Genomic DNA, 19,775 nt, shown 5'->3' with positions numbered 1-19,775 from the left:
ATTGTACCCACGAGAGGAGCACACAAACCAGTATGCATTCAAACACACCGTGCGCCTACACTCACACTACAGTCACTACAATTCTAATCATCACAACGACATGCACACACATACACTGGCCACATATGCTGAAAGTGGAGCAGGCAGTCAGGCAGACAGCAAGGCCGTAGGAGGGGCTGTGGCTGATGGTCTTTCCTCACTCTCACCTGCAGAGTTACAGCAGGGGGCGGTGGTGGGGTCACCCGGTTCCCAGGTCGTAAAACTCTGCGGATGTTGTTTTTTCGGAACACACCGTCTCCCTCTGCCCCCCTCCCTCCCCCGCCTCCCCTCCATAGCGTGTGAACCTCCCATTTAGACAGCAGACCCAAGCATCCTCTCTCTCAAGGTGGGTGTCTCTCCACCGTTTTAAAACCAACACAACACCAGGCTGAGAGAGCTGAAGGACACAGCAGGAATGCTGCTGGCTCGATGTGACTACGATGTCAGCTCTATCCTGGGCTTCCCTGTACACTACAGTTCATACCGCGCTCCATCCATCCTGTTTTCTCTCTTTCTTCTCTCTCTTTTTTTTCCACTCCCCTGCACCCCTCTCCCTCTCTTTCTTCCTCTCTCTTTTTCTTCCTTTTGATCTCTCTCTCTTTCTCTCTCATTCCCTATCTTTCCTTCTCTCTCCCTCTTTCTCTCTTTATTACTCTCTCTCTCTCTCTCTTTTTCTCTCTCTTTCTCCCTCTACCCCTTTCTCTCCCCTTTTTGGGCCCGCTAGGCTTGGTACCACACCCCATTACCCCGATGTCTCTTCTCAGTGCCACACTGGCACAATGCCTTGTCAGGCCCCTGCCTCTAGGCCCCCTGGCCAGAGCCCCCTGTGGAGCGGCTGCATGTCCTGTCCTGACAAAGGGCCCAGGTAGGCCCCTCTCTGCCCATGGATGCATCCTGTATGCATTACTTTTGAAGTAGTACACTATAGGGAACAGGGTGTTCATTTGGGATACATCCATAGACTCTGAGCTAGGCGCTATGGAATTATGCGCTCGTAACCAAAATGTTCACTGACGTCTAGGAAAGTGTGTGTAGTATTTAGTTGGGAAACGTTTCGGACAGCAGCTTAGCCAAACTATAGAATATGGAGAGAAAGGTTGTTCAACCATTTCAGTGCCTTTTGAGAATTGTAACTTGGTAAAAAATAAAATAACGATTTCACCCATTTTTTAAATTCTGTCATAAAGAGCACATGTTCAACTTTATAAAAAATAAATAAATTCCAATCTAAAGAAGTTAAATAAAAAAAAATGACTATAGCAAGGGCCAAATAAAGTAACAGTGTACACCGTAATATGGTTGACGGTTTCATCTTCACTCAGCCATAAATCCCCTTGTGACAGGGGGAATGGAAGTTTTACCAAAATCATTTCATATTAAAACATTTCTAGCCTGTCTATCTATACGTAACAGCGTTGAAATCTTGATTTCAGTTTTACACCACAAAACACAAGATAATGGCCAAAAAGAGTAGAACCAGCTTACCTGCTTTTAGAATATGATTTGACCATTCAATGTTTATTTTGAAAGAAATCTTAAAATATATATATATTTTATAGAAATGAGGGATCTTCAGAAATGACTGTCAGAGCAAAAAAATAACTAGGGCTTTACAATGATGGTGAAAACGTGGATACATTTTGGGTGTTAAGATCTTAAAATCTTCCTAGAAGTCACAGAGGGTGACAGAGGGACATGTCAAAGTGCTGCATTTTGTCACTTCAGCAACTCTTTATTCATAAAAAAAAATCAGGTTTATTGAATTATCCATGTTGTCTTTATTAAGGGGTACTTTGTTTAATATAACAGGATTTTAATTTTCAATATTGGTGCACAATTTCTACTTAAAATCTCAATGGAATGACCCAGAACATGACCCAACAGGAGACAGATTTTGAACCCATGTGAACTTTTTAAAAGTCCTGACACATTACTGCTCCATTATACCAGACAGGTCAATAATGCCAGTTCACTGGAATCCCAGCTGTCTGCGAATTATCATTCTGGTATGTTGGGTGGTTGGTGGTATAGAAGAACACTCAGACATAATGGTAGACTAACCTTACAGACTCCCTCTTTCTTACCTTAGCCAGGCTGACTCCAAGACACTTAAGAAGCTTGCCTCCACAATGTAGGCTAACCCCCCCCCCCCCCCCCCCCACACAAACATACAAACCGACACACCACCTACGCCACCTCCACCACTGTCTCCTAACCCTCCCCTGATTGGCTGGAGTAGAGGAAGAGGGATCAATGCCGATGGCTCAGCCTGTAGCTTCCTGTCTAGCTGTGGGTTCATTTACTGAAGTGCAGGGATGGAAGATGGCGAGGTACCGGGGAACTGTGGCTCCCAGCTCTGGGCTCTGGCTCCGACTCTGTCTGGCATGGGGCCCAGTCGCATCGTCTGCCACCGGCGTAGACAGACAGACTGAGCAACTGGAGCGAGCCAGCGAGCCACCGGTAAGTAAATGAGAGAGAAAGAGGGATAGAGTTTGCGTCATGGAGTTCTGAATAGGCGTCATGAAAATGAAACATGACACTCAAAAATCAACCAACAATTATGCACTTAAATAATTAACCGACACGGAACACTGTACTATCCATTAAACACACAACCTTAGAGGAATGATAGCCAGCTCAGTGTAAATCCTCTATCATCTATTATACTCTCCTTTCTTCCCCCTCTACATTTCTCCTTCCTCCTCTCTTATTCTAACACTTTCATTTGCAGTTATTGTCTACGTAAATCAACCAGGAGACTCTCCTGTCCTGCTCCTGTAATTGTCATTTGTTTCTCGGAGTCGCAGAGTTTGGCTCACCCACCTGCCAATGAAAATGAAATAAAATTGAAAAAATCTTCATGACATTATGAGAATTGCCCAATTTGGAGCGTCCCGCACACAGACAGACACACACTGGTTGGAGACTAGCTACCTCGCTAACATGAAATATTAAAGTTACATTCATGTTATTGTCTAGCTTTCATTTTGTTTTGAGGGGGCAGGTTTTATACAAGCAGAGGACTCCGTTTGACATGATTGGACAGCCTATCAGATGAAGTTGGCAGCCTGACCCTCCAATAAGATAAAACCATTTCGATATTGCCAGGCACATGCCAAACGGTTGGCCCTTATCAAGTATGAAGTAAAGAGTCTTGGATAGAAACACAGCTCACATGTGCGTACCCAGAAACACACATACACGTACGCACACACACAGTCACAGAGATATGCACACATGTTCAACCTAGTTTGATTTATGCGCACTCCGCAGGTAGGCCGGCATTTGCACACATGGCAGTTATGCAAGCAAACACATGCATGAGAAATCATGCTGGGCTACGGCCTTATGGTTTGGTTGAAGTGTGCAGACTCTTCCTCTTTTCGACTGTCTCTCCCCATATGCTTTCTTTGTCCCTTTCCTTGTTTTCTCCATATTTCTTCTCCCTCTCCCGTCTTCTTTTCCCTCTCCTCCCTTATCCTCTCCTCTTTTCCGCTGCTCTCACCACATATCCTGCTCTCTCCCTTCCTCCCACGTTATCGGCTCTCCCTTCCTCTCCACATCTCCTCTCCTCTTCAGCTGCAGTGCAGACAGTAATGATGAGCTATGTGCAGTCGGCTCAGGGATGAGAGACACATCAATCTGTCCGCACTGACGGACTTTGATTTGTTTTCTGTGTGACAGCGCTGCGTACCGGTACACACTGAGAGAGAGCGAGAGAGAGAGAGAGAAAGGTAAAGGAGGTAGAGAGGGGGTAGAGAAAGACGCAGGGAGAGAGGGGGATGAGGGAGACAGAGATATGAGATGAGGTGGAGGCAAAACATGAGGAGATGGAAAGTGAAAGAGAGAGGTCGATGGAGAGAGTGCGATAGGGAGAGAGAGAAGGACTGAAGGAGAGTGAGTCAAAGATTAGTGCCCTGAAAGGGGGAGTGCTATGTCCTATAAACAGATAAACAGATAAATAGAGTGAGTGAGTGACGGATGCCTGACTGAAAGAGAGGTAGGGGGGGTTAGGAGAGACAGATACCTGTCCTCTGACAACCAGGCACAGGTAGAAAAAAAGTGCGATATGCCCTCTGATAAGCAGAAAGAAAGAGAAGGAGAAAGGGGGGGGGGGGGGTCCAAAGTCAGCTGCAGCCATGGAAAAATATCAGACGGAAATCCCCAAGTGTGTCATGGCTGGTAAGGGCGAGACTGTAAACCTGTGGTGATTTACCAGTTGGCTCTCAGAAGCTGATCAACCCAGCCAGGCTGTTCCACACATCCCAGCATCTCGGACTGCACAACCACAAGGTAGAGGTAGACTACCACCTTGTGTTAGTTTATTGGTTTGTGTTTTAAGAAAAAAACTCTGATTTTCATTAAACCTTCCATCTTTTTTAAAATACTTGTTATATATTGGTTTTAGATCACAACAGAATCACAACAAATTATATATGCATTTACCCCCCCCCCCCCCTCGCCCCAAGTGTCATAAGACACTGTAATTGGTACCATGGTAGAAGTCGTTGTTGACCCTAAGAAATCAGAATAATAATAAAAGAATATACAACGGGTGGGTCTAATCCTGAATGCTAATTGGTTTAAACCGCATTCCAGCCTGTGTCTATTCCACAAGTTACCACCGGCAAAATCTATGACGTTAAAATGCCTATTTACTCTGTTCCATCTGACTGCGCAATCCACTGTCTCATCAGCCCAGCCAGGCAATTTATAAACTTGATCTCCACTATGAAAAGCATCTAGACATTATCTCACTTATCTTTTAGACTAAATTTAGTTTTCAACAGCAGAGATTTGTATAAACCTTGCTGTCTATCTCTCTGACATTTGCAACATTGTTTCAATATTAAAATTGGATCTCCTTCTGTCCCATAGTAATGAACGTGTTGGGCGTTGGGACAAGTCAGACAGACAGATAGGCAGCATTTCTCAGCCAGTCAAAATCATGAATCAGCTGGCATAATTTTTATGGACTTACACAAAGAAATGTCAATTGAAAAAAGGTCAAACCAAACGAAGTGCAGCTACTGTAGTTTGCAGTCTTTCCAGCTTCAGTTTGAAGTGATTGTGTTAGCTGTGTTGTTGTCTAGCTCTGAACAACAGTGTCCAGACGAGAGAGCACATGCCAGGCAAAATCGCGACCCATTTACTCATTGCTATGGATGTGTCCAAATAAATGTCACTAGAAAACAGCTAGGTGGTCTAGTGTCACAGGCGTCGAAGTGAAGAGACCAAGGCGCAGCGTGTATAGTGTTCATCTTAGATTTTAATGAATGCACTTCAAACAACAAAATAACAAACGCTCAACAGTTCCGTCAGGTATAACAACTAAACGGAAAATAACCACCCACAAAACCCAAAGGAAAACAGGCTGCCTAAGTATGGCTTCCAATCAGAGACAACGAAAGACACCTGCCTCTGATTGGAAACCATACTCGGCCAAACATGGAAAACGAAACATAGAAATAGAAAACTAGAACAAATTCCCCTAGAAACAAACAAACCCCAAAATGCACAAAACAACCCCCCTGCCACGCCCTGACTATTCTACTATGGCAAATTACCCTTTTCATTGGTCAGGACGTGACAGTACCCCTCCCCCCCCGAAGGTGCAGACCCCGACTCCACCCCAAACAAAAACCCCACAAAAACAACCACTAACATAAAGGGAGGGTGGCCACCGTCTATGACGGCTCCTGTGCTACACCCAGGTCCTTCCACCAATCCTCCAACCACGGAGGTGGCTCCGGCTCTGGGCGTAGCCCCCGTTCTGCGCTGCTGACCACTGCTGGATGATCTGGGCTGCGGACCGCTGCTGAAGGCCCTGGGCTGTAGACCATCGCTGGAGGCCCCGGGCTGCAGACCAACACTGGAGGCCCCGGGCTGAGAGGCGTCGCTGGAGGCCCTGGGCTGAGAGGCGTCGCTGGAGGCCCCGGGATGAGAGGCGTCACTGGAGGCTCCGGGCTGAGGATCGTCGCTGGAGGTTCCGGGCTGAGGAGCATCGCTGGAGGCTCTGGGCTGAGGAGTGTAGCTGGAGGCTCCGGGCTGAGGAGCGTAGCTGGAGGCTCCGGCTGAGGAACGTCGCTGGAGGCTCCGGGCTGAGGAGCGTCGCTGGAGGCTCCGGGCTGAGGAGCGTCGCTGGAGGCTCCGGGCTGAGGAGCGTCGCTGGAGGCTCCGGGCTGAGGAGCGTCGCTGGAGGCTCCATGCCATGGATCATCACCACTGGTTCTGCGCCATGGATCATCACTGGAGGCTTTGTGCCATGGATCATCACTGGAGGCTCCGGGCCATGGATTAACACTGGAGGCTTCGTGCCATGGATCATCCCTACAGGCTCCGGGCCATGGATCATCACTGGAGGCTTCGTGCCATGGATCATCCCTACAGGCTCTGGGCCATGGATCATCACTGGAGGCTTCGTGCCATGGATCATCCCTACAGGCTCCGGGCCATGGATCATCACTGGAGGCTTTGTGCCATGGATCATCCCTACGGGCTCTGGGCCATGGATCATCCCTACAGGCTCTGGGCCATGGATCATCACTGGAGGCTTCGTGCCATGGATTATCACTGGAGGCTTCGGACCATTGATCTTCACTGGAGGCTTCCTACGGGGAGCTGGAAGACTGGGTGCGCAGAGCAGGCACAGGGCACACTGGGCCGTGGAGGCGCACCGGAGGTCTGGAGCTCAGGGCTGGCACACCCTGTCCTGGCTGGATGGTCACTGTAGCCCGGCATGGGCGGAACGCTGGCACAGGGTGAACTGGGCTGTGCTGGGGAATGAGGGCTGCCGTGCATAGAGCAGGCGCAGGATAAACTGGACCGAGGAGACGCACTGGAGACCAGATGTGTTGAGCCGGCGCACCTCTTCCTGGCTGCCGGCCAACTCTCGCATGGCAACGCTGTGCAGCCCATACCGACCGCACCGGACTGTGCGTGCGGATGGGTGAGATAGTGCGCATCACACCGTAATGCATTTCTCGCCCCTCTGCACGCCCGATCCGCAGTGCCCTTTCCGCCAGTACCATTTCCCTGAATTTTGCGTCGAATTCAGCGCTTGACTCCTTTACTGGCTCCGGTTTACTCCACGGCTCTCTCCTGTACGCCCGGGAAGTTAGGTCAGGGCTCCCCCCTGACCTAGCCAAACTACCCGTATGCCCCCCAAAAAAGTTTTGGGGGGGCTGCCTCTCAGCCTCCTCTTGCCGTCCCAGCCGTTCCTCCCAGTATCGCCGTTCCACCTTCGCTGCCTCTATTTCCCATTTCAGACGATGATACTCCCCCGGCCTTGTCCAGGGTCCTGCCCCATCTAGAATCTTCTCCCAGGTCCATGACTCTGATCCATAGAGCTCGGTCCCGCTCTTCCTCACACGCTGCTTGGTCTTCTTGTGGTGGGTGGTTCTGTCACAGGCGTCGTAGTGAAGAGACCAAGGCGCAGCGTGTATAGTGCCCATCTTAGATTTTAATGAATGCACTTCAAACAACAAAATAACAAACGCTCAACAGTTCTGTCAGGTATAACAACTAAACGGAAAATAACCACCCACAAAACCCAAAGGAAAACAGGCTGCCTAAGTATGGCTTCCAATCAGAGACAACGAAAGACACCTGCCTCTGATTGGAAACCATACTCGGCCAAACATGGAAAACGAAACATAGAAATAGAAAACTAGAACAAATTCCCCTAGAAACAAACAAACCCCAAAACACACAAAACAACCCCCCTGCCACGCCCTGACCATTCTACTATGGCAAATGACCCTTTTCACTGGTCGGGACGTGACACCTAGTGGTTAGAGCGTTGGGCCAGTAACCGAAAGGTTGCTGGATTGAATCCCTGAGCTAACAAGGTAAAAATCTGTTCTGCCTCTGAACAAGGCAGTTAACCTGTTTGGGTACGTTTTAATCGGGTACGTTTTAAAAAACGTACCCGATTTAATCTGGTTACTACTCCTGCCCAGAAACTAGAATATGCATATAATAGTAGATTTGGATAGAAAACACTCTAAAGTTTCTAAAACTGTTTGAATGGTGTCTGTGAGTATAACAGAACTCAAATGGCAGGCCAAAACCTGAAAAGATTCCATACAGGAAGTGCCCTGTCTGACAATTTGTTCTCCTTCTAGGGCATCTCTATCACAAATACAGCATCTCTGCTGTAACGTGACATTTTCTAAGGCTTCCATTGGCTCTCAGAAGGTGCCAGAAAGTGGAATGACGTCTCTTCAGTCTCTGGGCGAAAAACAGCAGAAGTTTTTGTGAGTGGTCCGGCTGAGAACAGTGACACTGTAGTGCGCGTCCACGAGACGACTCCATGTTTTTCTTTCAGTATTTGAATGAATATAACGTCGCCCGGTTGGAATATTATCGCTATTTTACGAGAAAAATAGCATACAAATTTATTTTTAACATCGTTTGACATGCTTCGAAGTACGGTAATGGAATATTTTTACATTTTTTGTCACGAAATGCGCCCGCGCGTCACCCTTCGGAGAGTGACCCCAACGCACGAACAAAACGGAGCTATTTCAATATAACTATGGATTATTTCGAACCAAAACAACATTTGTTGTTGAAGTAGAAGTCCTGGGAGTGCATTCTGACGAAGAACAGCAAAGGTAATCCAATTTTTCTTATAGTAATTCTGAGTTTAGTCAGCACCAAACTTGGTGGGTGTCAAATTAGCTAGCCTGTGATGGCCGAGCTATCTACTCAGAATATTGCAAAATGTGCTTTCGCCGAAAAGCTATTTTAAAATCTGACACCACGATTGCATAAAGGAGTTCTGTATCTATAATTCTTAAAATAATTGTTATGTTTTTTGTAAACGTTTATCATGAGTAATTTAGTAAATTCACCGGAAGTTTGCGGTGGGTATGCTAGTTCTGAACATCACATGCTAATGTAAAAAGCTGTTTTTTGATATAAATATGAACTTGATTGAACAAAACATGCATGTATTGTATAACATAATGTCCTAGGAGTGTCATCTGATGAAGATCATCAAAGATTAGTGCTGCATTTAGCTGTGGTTTTGGTTTTTGTGACATATATGCTTGCTTTGAAAATGTCTGTGTGATTTATTTTTGGCAGGGTATTCTCCTGACATAATCTAATGTTTTGCTTTCGCTGTAAAGCCTTTTTGAAATCGGACAATGTGGTTAGATTAACGAGAGTCTTGTCTTTAAAATGGTGTAAAATAGTCATATGTTTGAGAAAGTGGAACGTCTGTCTTAACCCACTGTTCTCTGGTAGGCTGTCATTGTTCTTAAATGATTTGCCTAGTTAAATAAGCAAATGCAGCTATTCCGTTAGTCTGGCTCCACTGTTTGATATGACTGTAAGTTAGCCGTAGTTGGCTAACTAGCATGCAAGGGATAAGACTATTGCCAGCCAGTATCGTAATGGAACATTTAGAATGAACGACCACAGATAAAGAACCAAAAGACTGAACGACTGGGTCGTGTCTCTGGCAACCAATCTGACAGAACGAGCAACCAGCCGGCTTGGGTAGCAACCCTAGATTTGTGTCGAGACTGTATCTTGTGGAAAGATGAAATAGTATGTTTTTAATAAAGTTTTTAATGAAAATATGTCAATCATTATTTGAATATGTTGTTAACTCGTTGTATAAAAGTGATAATGCACTCGAAGCCGGTGTTTGGAGGATATATTTACAACAATATATCCTCCAAACACCAGCTTCGAAGGCATTATCACTTAAATGTATATCCTTTGTTTGGCGTTGGCTTGGTCATTAAACATGTATATCTGAAGTGTTCTTGTTTTCATTTATGTACTTTAAATAAAATCTTAGATCTAATCTGTGAAACCCCCGACTAGAGATTTTCCTTCCAATAAAGGCAAAATGGAACGCAGCATTTTTCTCCCCCTGTTGAGACGGTACGTACATGTACAGCACACCTATGAGGCCCGTTCGTTTTTGCGCCCGGTGCTTCTGAAGAGAAACTACACAAGAAAGAGAGAGAGAGAGAGAGAGAGCGTCGTCTGGTGACTTGTCGCTAAGAGACGGCGCGGTGTGGTCGCCGGCGGGGAAGTGCTGTGGCATAATGGGATCGGTGTACGAGGCTAAAGCTGCATTAAAGGAGATAATTGAGTTGCTCACTCAGGCGAGACCGAGACCCAGTGTGTCACTTTGTACTAAAGGTACAGAACCAGAGGATGAGAGAAAGAGAGCTCGTAACTCTACTCATCTCCTCCCTCCCCCTCCCTCAGAAAGCACCCTCCAATGAACACACACACACACACACACCCTCTGTCTTTCTCTCTCTCTCTTTCTCTCCCGCTCTCACACACACACACACAGATATTGTGAAGTGCACAGTTCTACAATTTGCCTACTCATTCCTCTGAAGTGACCATGTGACCGAACATACTCAGTAAAACGTTGTCTGGTCACTTACTGCAGACCCTAACCATGTCACTCAAACATGAGTCAAATTCTGTCCCAGATATTGTTTAGGGCAGTGGTTCCCAAACTTTTTATAGTCCCGTACCCCCTCTAGCACCAGGGTCAGCGCACTCTCAAATGTTGTTTTTTGCCATCATTGTAAGCTTGCCACACACTATACGATACATTTATTAAACATCAGAATGAGTGTGTTTTTGTCACAAACCAGCTCGTGGGAAGTGACAAAGAGCTCATATAGGACCAAGGCACAAATAACAATATGATAATAATCAATCATTTTGCTCTTTATTTAACCGTCTTACATATAAAACCTTATTTGTTCGTCAGAAATTGTGACTAACTCACCACAGGTTAATGAGAAGGGTGTGCTTGAAAAGATGCACATAACTCTGCAATATTGGGTTGTATTGGAGAGAGTCTCAGTCTTCAATCATTTCCCACACACAGTCTGTGCCTGTATTTAGTTTTCATGCTAGTATCCAGAAATCTGGCAGTGACTTCTGATTAAATACAATTTTCACAGAACCGCAATTTCTATGAGTCTCTCTTGTTCAGATATCGGTAAGTGGACTGGAGGCAGGGCATGAAAGGGATAACGAATCCAGTTGTTTGTGTCATTCGTTTCGGTAAAGTACCTGCGTAATTGCGCACCCAACTCACTCAGGTGCTTTGCTATATCACATTTGACATTGTCCGTAGGCTTGAGTTCATTTGCACACAAAAAATCATACAATGATGGAAAGACCTGTGTGTTGTCCTTAATGCAGACAGAGAACAGCTCCAATTTCTTAATCATACCCTCAATTTTGTCCCGCACATTGAATATAGTTGTGGAGAGTCCCTGTAATCCTAGATTCAGATCATTCAGGTGAGAAAAAACATCACCCAGAGGCCAGTCGTGTGAGAAACTCGTCGTCATGCAAGCGGTCAGTCAAGTGAAAATTATGGTCAGTAAAGAAAACTTTAAGCTCGCCTCTCAATTCAAAAAAACATGTCAATACTTTGCCCCTTGATAACCAGTGCACTTCTTTCTGTATGTTGTAAAAGCGTTACATGATCGCTGCCCATATCATTGCATAATGCAGAAAATTCACGAGAGTTCAGGGGCCTTGCTTTAACAAACTTAACCATTTTCACTGTAGTGTCCAAAACGTATTTCAAGCTGTCAGTCATTCCCTTGGCAGCAGGAGCCTCTTGGTGGATGCTGCAGTGGACCCAAGTGGCATTAGGAGCAACTGCTTGCGTTACCATTCCACTATGTCTCCCTGTCATGGCTTTTGCGCCATCAGTACAGATACCAACATGAGCAGCAGCTGCGTTTGTCTACATACGGACCATTAGTGGAATTCCAACACGAGAGTAACGGTTAATGTGATTGGATGTTAATTATTTGACTAGGCTACCTGTATTTGAAATTGTGTTGTTATTTCACTGAATAACATTTTTATTTGGCGTACCCATTAGGGTAAAATGCTGTAAACATGATTTACTGTCACCTATCCATTGTCCAGTAATGGCTTTAAAACCCCACCCTGTCACTCTATTTCTGTCTTGGTTCTAAAGCCCTGTCTTTTCACACACAAAATGACACGCACACACATACGCAACTGTCTTCTCACTAACACATGACCCGCTCAATCACAGTAAACACTCAATCACACGTCACTCAAACCGAGTACCTGTCAACATACTTTACTGCCATTACTACCCCCCTATTCCTCCCCAGACTTTTAGTAGGACTAAGCCACTCCTGTATCACTGAAATACTGCCCTGACATAAGTAGGCATACTACCCTACCACCTGCCCCTGAAATAGTGTCCTGTCACTAAGCGTTACTGTGGTGTCGTGTAAGTACTGTGTTGCCACTGAAACACTGTCTGACGGCTGGGACACTGATACTGTCAACGGTAAAATTGTGTCGCTACACCGCTGGCAGGTGGCTAAAGACGAGTCATGTCAGGTCTCACAGGCAGGTTCACCGAGATGTGTGTGGGAGTGACTGTCACTTATTCCTACCTCCTATTTCCTATTTCTCTCCCTCTCTCCCTGCCTTTCTCCCCACCCCTGTCTTTCGCTTTCTCTCCCTCTCCTTCTCTTTCTTTCTCTGCTTCTCTTGCTCTCTTCCCACCTCTCCCTCTCTCTCTCCCTCTCTCCCTTTCTCTCTCTCTCCAGATGGCATGTTCTCTTCCCCTCTCAGCAACAGCACAGAATCCTCCAGAAGCACGTTTATAAAAGAAAAGTCCTTCAGCTCCAGCACTGAGCTGTGGTGGGGGGAGGCATTCCTCTGTACATAAGCATGCTTGACGTATGTGTAGTATGTCTATAATTGTTTTTGTGTGCATATGAGAGCGCATGCGAGATTTTCCCTTACAGCTAAATAAATAACAGAGCAAATAAGTGTAAAAAGGAGGGGAGGGATGGAGGGATGGAGGGATGCTGGGGCTCAGCTGCGACTCGTTCTCATTTTCAATCTCGGCCCAATTAATTTGGCTGAATTAATCTCACGCTGCGTGCAGACACCGCTGCTACAGCACGCATGCACACAAACACGCACACACACACGCACACACACACACTCACACGCGCGCGCTCTACAACACACACTCTCTCACACACAATGCTCTCTCGATTCTCTCTCTCACACACACACACACACACACACACACACACACACACACACACACACACACACACACACACACACACACACACACACACCACCCTCCTCCCCCTCTCCTCTGGCACCCAGCACAGTGAAACATGAAATAGTGTCTAATGCCACCATCCATCTGGCATCTTTACGCCCGCCCCGCTCCGCAACCCTGCCACCCCTGCCTCGCCCTCCCTCTGACATTTGGAGAGAGGGGGCAGGGGGAGGAGGGATGTTTATGATTTCCATTTCTAATTAGAAGTAAGGAGCGAGTTCTCAGGTGGTGAAGTAGAAGAGCTTCTCATCTCCTCTGGCTCCATGGGATAGAAGGGGAACGTTGTCTTAGACTCCCTGTCATAAATTCAAGTTACATTTGACAAAAAGGTTGTCCCTTCTCAGTACAATTGAAATGTAACAACTTTCAAAAGTACATTTCATTCACTAGATACACAGATCTACAACACACCAGCCAATCAGAATTCTGTGAGAAAAGCCAAGCCTCTCTTTCCACAAATGAGCATCTACAGTAGCTCCACATTTGACTGGCAGGTCACCTCCGTGAAGAAGGCGGAGCTGAAGAACTCTTCTTTCATACACAAGTTCCCCCTGCCACGCCATTGGCACCTCTAAGGTGTCAGGGTTGTAATTTATGCATGTGGGACTGAAAGGTTCCTCCTCAGAGGGGGCAGGCCAACCGACAGTCTGCATTCCAGCGTTCCCACAGGCCAGATTTACGAGCGGAGGGATCTTGGCCTTCCCAGGTGCAGATTTTACAGAGGTCCCCATAAGACTGTCTTTCTTTCCCCCTGAAACGGCTCCCTGGTTGGCCCCTCTATTCTCTCTACCCAGCCTCCCTCCCCACCACCATTTTGAAAGCTACCAACGTTGGGTGAATACGCCAATTTCAGATAAATACACATTCAAGGGACATGGTAGAAGCTGTGTTGCCATTAAAACCTCTCTTCTCCCTCATGCCTTCCTCTTTTCTCCCTCTCTCCTCCCTCTCTTCTCCCTCTCTCCCAGCAGGATTGGGTGTCCCTTCAGTGGCTGTCCTGTGAGTCGATCCATCAGGCCCATCGATCCAGATAAAGCTGCCATGTTGGATCCCTCAGGCTTTAACTCAGTTCCTGGAAGTCCCCACATACACACATCCTTTACAGTGTATTTCACACTGCTCTGCGTTTACCGTAGGGAAGATCCCGTCTTTTAGCTGTGTATATTGGCTGGAGTACTGGCTGAGGCTAGACCAGCACACTAAAATATACCCCTCTCTGAAGATCCCACCTAACGTCAGTGTGATCTTCAGAATAGACATATGTGATACTGTTCAAGAATAAAGGTTAGACTTTTCTGTTGTCCAGTCACTACCTCTGATGTGTGGTGAACATTCTGATTAAAATGGCTGCCACGAGTGAGCAGGGAGTGTAAACAGCAGATATTAGCTGTGTGCTAGCTGGTGTGTAATAGACAGTAAATCTCTCTGGCGCTCTCCTGGCAGGACCTTGCTCCGCTCATTAGAAGCCTGGCCAACTGCCCCTCGGTCGCTTGGCGACAGGTTGTCCGGGCAACGGTGCCACAGGCAGAGCCCAGGCCCCCGGCCACTCCTCATTGGTTGGTTGCAGCAGGGTGAAGTCAAAATGGAGGTGGTGAGGTTAGGGACCACTATGGTGAAGGTCAACAAACACAGAATATGTTGAGAAAAGCTTTGATCATTTCCTTTCTCTTTTGGAAGAAAACAACAGCAAAACAATTCAAAACAGTCTATATTCTTATTAATGTATAGCAATGACTAAGTTCCTGTGGAAGCGTATGAGAGGATCATTGTTGGATTAAATCAGATTGCGAGTGAATGAAAGTGGGCTTCTATGTGAGTCATATATGTGGTACTGAGAAAGAGAGTTTGGAACGACACTCCAACCTCCATTGTCTCTAACAGTCACTGCTGACACCTAGGGGCCAAACCCAGGAACTGCCTTCCATTGCTACATGCTTATACTCTAGGCCCTTCACAAAACAGAAGTGGGTTCATCTGAACTGTGACTGCTTCGTTTCAGCTAGTCATTATTTTCTCTGGTCTTTATACATAGGCTGACCCCTCGTGAGGTCAAATGGTCCAAATGGGCAAAGGAACACTGAGCCCATCATGACTGAATGCAAAATGACAAGACAGGAAACCTCACATCGACTTGTGTCTCTTTCACTCTGGTATGTCCTTGTTGCTATGTAACTGTTCTTTGTTCCAATTATCACGCAACACTACTGTAGCCTGTCAGCCAATGACCGTTCTTCAGTGGCCACGCAATGCCTTTCCCTGATGGCGCATCACGCTGGCTCTGTTTTAGCAGCAGTAGTATGTATAGCATGCAGCGCTGCTCACTGATCTTTCACTGTAATGGTATGCTGATTTTATATGAGGCTACACTCCATGGTGATGTTATTATGGTGTGCATTGCATTGGCATTAATCAGTTTACCGTGACACAAAGTGTGACACACACACACACACATTTCAGTGTCATGATTAGGTTCAGGAGGTTCAAACTCCTGGCTCCAGTCTTTGTGCCCACTCCTCCAAAAAGCCCTCCGAAACACAGACTCTTATTTTAACCAGGCAAGTCAGGTAAGAACAAATTCTTATGTACAATGACGGCCTAATCCGGCCAAACCCTAACCCGGAAAGATGCTTGGCCGATTGTGCGCCGCCCTATGGGACTCCCAATCACGGCCGGTTGTGATACAGCCTGGAATCAAACCAAGGTCTGTAGTGACACCTCTAGCACTGAGATGCAGTGCCTTAGTCCACTGCGCCACTCGGGAGCCATAGCCTTGACAGGAAAGAGCCTACCTTATTGTGCCAATGTTGGCCAATGAGACGCCCTCAGTCAGGGGAAGTCCAGGGGTCAGAGGTCAACCCCAACTTATGGCCCAGCAGGAGGTCAGCCCATCTCTCCCTCCCTCGCACTGACTCAAAGAATGGACAGAGTAAAAAACCATGCTCTGACCTTTCACCTCTGGCCTGACTCCTTTGTCTCGAACTTCACTCTCTCTTTCTGTGCCTTTCTCTTACTCTATCTCCGTGTCCAGTGGAGACCCACCCTGTGGCCTTTGTGTCCCCTAGTAGACTACCACAACTCCAAACGTCCACTTTGAGGGGTCAACCATCGGCCATGGTGACGGGGTTTCAGTCTGAGGTCGCGGGGTCATCGTGGGGACAGCGATCATCTAACGGTCAGCTCCTCCACCGGTCGGGTCAGCCCGGGGTCACCTACAGGTCAACTACAGAGTCTCATTATCCGAACAAACCCCCCCCCCCCCCCTCCTCCTGGACATAGTACCCACCCCCCCCTCCCATCCCCGTACACTTCCCCCTCCTCTTTCCTTCCTGAAGCGCTGGTCAGTCATGAAGGCATGCAGCCCCATCCATCCAGGGCCTAATCATTACAAATGGCGGGGGGAGCAGCGTAAACAGACATCATTACAGACACTCGGCAGCGCACTCACGTCCACTTTAAACGGCCATTATGGCTAAGGGGCCATCCGTAATGCCTGCTCAGTAGGCAGGAGAGAGGGAGGGTGGGTATGCCCAGAGGGAGGAGGAAGAATGAGAGTGGGAAAGGGAGGCTTTTGTTGAGGCATTACTGTGTCCTCTCCTGTGATGTTTTGTCATTGTATTCATGACTGCCATTAGGCTCAGTCTCCATCTAACCTGCTGACCTGAGTGTTCCTCATCATGATCAGACTCCTCCAGCGGAGGGCGCTATCCCCTCAGAGAATTGGGCAACGCGCCGTGACCCGGCCTTCACCCCTCCTCCATTCAGGGGGCATCGGAGGAGAGGTCACCAGACGGTCGCACAGAGGCTTCAAAATGGCCGCCGTCGTTTTCCTTGGGAAGTAAAGTTGGTGTGCTTACCAAGGCTGAGGGTGCCTAATCAAATTAGCCCTCCAGAAAGCTATTTGAGGTGTGTTGTCAAAGGTGAAAGCATCACATGGACAGCACACAACTTCCTTGTTAGCCGAGGAAACACAGATATTATAAAACCTAGATGTTAGGATATTGTGCCGTGGATCATGTTTAGAGGTCTCACTGAGTTTGCATGAAAAAGGGATGCATTTCGTTATGTTGTGCAAATAAGAGCCGGTAGCAAGCTAGTATGTGTGTGTGTGTGTGAGAAAGAGAGTGAGAAGGGGGGAGAGAGAGAGAGAGAGAGAGGGAGAGAGAGAGAGAGGAAAAGGAGGGAGAGATGCAGGCTGTGGGTTCAACGGCAGGGCAAAGACAGACTTCCCATTCTCCATCACAACCCAGCCCTGGGGGCAGGCAACGCAACGCAGCGCTACTGTTAGCAACCAACTGCTCTGTGTGTATGTGCGTGTGTGTTTATAAGTGTTCAGAGGTACCAAACGAGCCCCCAGCCTAAACGATCGAGATGGAACAAGATGGAGGATAGGAGAGAGGGAAGAGGCTGAATGTAGCGAACGCCAAGAGAACAGGACAAAAGACTGAAAGGAAAGGAAATGAGGGTGAATGAGGGCAGAAGGGACTGAGTAAAGACAGGCAGAAGAAAGGAAAGAGAAAGAAAGATGAGAGAGATGGTTGACATTAGAGAGAAATGATGGAGGGTGACAGTCGCCCTGTGATGTGACATCATCCCTCACCATCATCCACCTCCTCACCCTCACCCTCACACACACACAAGCACACCATTGGTTACCGAATTACAGCGCTTACACTGCCAGTGCGAACGCACCCCCTCGGTGGTAAACACATGACATCACAGGTCCACCACTATAGGCGTTGTCTAGGCGACCAGTACCCCAAACCTCCCCCTCCTTCTGCCCCCCCCACCCATCCCTTGATTTCTTCGATACATGTATGGATCCTTCCCTCTTTCCCTCTTTCTACATCCCATTCCATCTCTCCCTGTCTTTCCACCTGCCTTTCACCCCATCAGAGGTGGGGTCGCTGCGAGGTCGGCAAGAAAAATGAGGCGCCCTTGTGGTTCTGCGCTGCACTGCTCTCTACTCCCTCCGCTGATGAAACGAATGCCCAACCTCCCTCTCTTGCTCTCTCTCTCCCCTCGCTCCACTTGTTCTCATTCTCCTCTTATCTCCTCCATACATTCTTCCCCCTTCCACATTCCTCATCCCCACTACCCTCCCTCTCTCCTTCCCCCTCTCCCTCCATCCACCCCAAAAGGGAGTCACGCTAGTGATACGGGTTGGTTCCCGTGGCGTCTGGGAGATGGAGAGCCCCTCACTGTTCTAAGAGAGAGTGTTCTGCCATAGCGGGGGAGGGGAGGGGGGGGGGATAGGGGAGACTTACTGTGATTCCCACATATTTACCCTGATTTACACTGAGAGAGAGAGGTGATTTACCACGGTCTGACATGCCATGGCAGTGGTTCTCACCCTGATGTATGGTGCTGGGAGATGTGAGGGCTGGTTGACGGGATGGATCTGTCTCGATCACATCAGAAATAAGACCTTTGTAGTCTGGGCTAGTTCAGTGGGAGAGCGGAGTGAATGTTAAGATTGATTTGAATTTGGTTGCTTATGGGTACATTGTGTGACTGTGTGTAATAAAGGGTATGTTTGTCTGTATGTAATGATGATCTGCGTATATATAGCACAGTGTTTATACAGTGCATTCAGAAACTAGTCAGACCACTTGACTTTTTCCCCATTTTGTTACGTTACAACTTTATTCTAAAATGGATTCAAATGATTTTTACCCCCTCATCAATCTACACACAATACCCCATAATGGCAAAGCAAAAACTGTTTTTATTTTTATTTTAGCAAGTGTATTAAAAATAAAAAACGGAAATATCACATTTCCATAAGTATTCAGACCCTTTACTCAGTACTTTGTTGAAGCACCTTTGGCAGTGATTACAGCCTTGAGTCTTCTTGGGTATGACGCTACAAGTTTGGCACACCTGTATTTGGGGAGTTTCTCCCATTTTTCTCTGCAGATCCTCTCAAGCTCTGTCAGGTTGGATGGGGAGTGTTGCTACACAGCTATTTTCAGGTCTTTTTTTTTTTTTTTTTGGCTGGGCTCCCTGCCTGTGCCATTAAACCCCTACAACTCATCCAGAACGCCGCAGCCCGTCTGGTGTTCAACCTTCCCAAGTTCTCTCATGTCACCCCGCTCCTCCGCTCTCTCCACTGGCTTCCAGTTGAAGCTCGCATCCGCTACAAGACCATGGTGCTTGCCTACGGAGCTGTGAGGGGAACGGCACCTCCATACCTTCAGGCTCTGATCAGGCCCTACACCCAAACAAGGGCACTGCGTTCTTCCACCTCTGGCCTGCTGGCCCCCCTACCTCTGAGGAAGCACGGTTCCCACTCAGCCCAGTCCAAACTGTTCGCTGCTCTGGCACCCCAATGGTGGAACAAGCTCCCTCACGACGCCAGGACAGCGGAGTCAATCACCACCTTCCGGAGACACCTGAAACCCCACCTCTTTAAGGAATACCTGGGATAGGATAAAGTAATCCTTCTAACCCCCCCCCCTTAAAAGATTTAGATGCACTATTGTAAAGTGGTTGTTCCACTGGATATCATAAGGTGAATGCACCAATTTGTAAGTCGCTCTGGATAAGAGCGTCTGCTAAATGACTTAAATGTAAAAAATGTAAATGTCTTTCCAGAGAT

The sequence above is a fragment of the Salmo trutta genome, chromosome 32 (assembly GCF_901001165.1).
Source record: "Salmo trutta chromosome 32, fSalTru1.1, whole genome shotgun sequence".
Taxonomy (NCBI): Eukaryota; Metazoa; Chordata; class Actinopteri; order Salmoniformes; family Salmonidae; genus Salmo; species Salmo trutta.
This window is presented reverse-complemented; position numbering follows the sequence as displayed.